Raw genomic sequence first — 1,399 nt, forward strand, 5'->3', positions numbered from 1 at the left:
GAATGCTGTCACGCTCGTGTTTTCCAGTTCTGAAAAAGAAACATACCGTTTTAATGTAGCAATTGAGCAGTACGAAACCGTCTGAATGTTGCTGTTGACCATTTTTTGCTTGGAGATGCTCTTGAGCTTGAAACACACACAGCAAGACCGGTGTTAACTAGCGAAATGGTCGGCAGAGTGCCGACACCGCGAGTTTTGACTGGCACTTGCACATCTAAAACAACGTCGAAAAGTAACTCGTTCGGCTTTTGAGTCACATAAATTATGTGTGTTAATTTTGACACCACTAGCTCTGTTTGTTGTCATGCAATTTCTTTGCCTCTCAGAAATGATTATGACATAAAAGTGAAGTACGTGACGAGTGTGACGTTAGGAAAACATTAGGCAGCATGGAGAGATTCTGTATGGGACCACCCAACCCAAACGAGTACTGTGTGACGTGCTACCCGGCAGGTATTCATCGAGGTAGCCGGCTAGCTCAGTCGGTAGAGGGTCAGACTCTTAATCCCAGGGTCGTGGGTTCGACCCAGACGCTGGGCGGAACGGAATTTTGTTCCGCTGCAGATGTAAATTACCGTTTTTCTGATTAACGAGATTTAATGGAAATAGCAACATTAAACTTTGCCTACGTCTCTGCCAGTCGCAAGGAAACTGTATTTGAAGGTGAAGGTGATTTTGTAGACATGTGTGAAAGACATGTTCTGAAATGCAAGTGTTGTTGTTTGGAGAGCACATCGGTTACGTGTCAGATGTGTAGCCAAGCAGTAATTTCTCGCCATAGCTGCGAATATTAGCCGGTAATATGAAGTGTTGTCAGCTAAAGTCTGATGATGCAGACGACCGTAAGGACGAAGTACCCAAGAATACCGCTAGGCCGCGCCTCTTTAGCTCAGTGGTAGAGCACTGGTCTAATAAACCAGAGGTCGTTAGTTCCATCCTCACAGGAGAAAGATGAATTTTCAAAATCAGTTGCGCGACGTGGCCGTATAGCAAACCGTACCTGTGATGACGAACGATTAGCGACAGGCGTTTTTTAAGAATTACTCTCAGATGCGATTAAGGCGAATGGCGCAGATAAAGCATTTGCCAAAGCAGTGCAGCATAAGGTGGGACGAGGCAGTCTGAATTACATTTTATAGATGTATTTCTCACATATCTCAGAGCCTCTCGCGATCTTCGTCGTCCTCGTCGTCGTCGTCGTCGCTTCTGCAGAAGTAGCAAATGGCCATCGTAGCAAATGCGGCGAGGGACGCCCTGCCTTCGATTCCGAATGCACAAAGTGTGTGGTCTTGTTTCTCAGTCTATATTTGGTCGGTCTCGTCAGAGGTTGAATGTAACGAATGGGTGGGAAAGAGCAAGGGGCAGCGGCTGTATAGAACGAAAACACAAATCCTCAGGG

The 1,399-nt window shown here is 46.2% G+C and overlaps 1 non-coding gene across 1 annotated transcript; it reads left to right on the top strand.

Moving 5' to 3' along the window:
• The first annotated feature begins 878 nt into the window (after window positions 1-878).
• On the top strand, window positions 879-950 carry Trnai-aau (transfer RNA isoleucine (anticodon AAU)). The gene has a single exon. It is a non-coding gene; the product is annotated as a tRNA-Ile (tRNA).
• Window positions 951-1,399: the final 449 nt, after the last annotated feature.

Source organism: Schistocerca gregaria, chromosome 6 (assembly GCF_023897955.1).
Source record: "Schistocerca gregaria isolate iqSchGreg1 chromosome 6, iqSchGreg1.2, whole genome shotgun sequence".
NCBI lineage: Eukaryota > Metazoa > Arthropoda > Insecta > Orthoptera > Acrididae > Schistocerca > Schistocerca gregaria.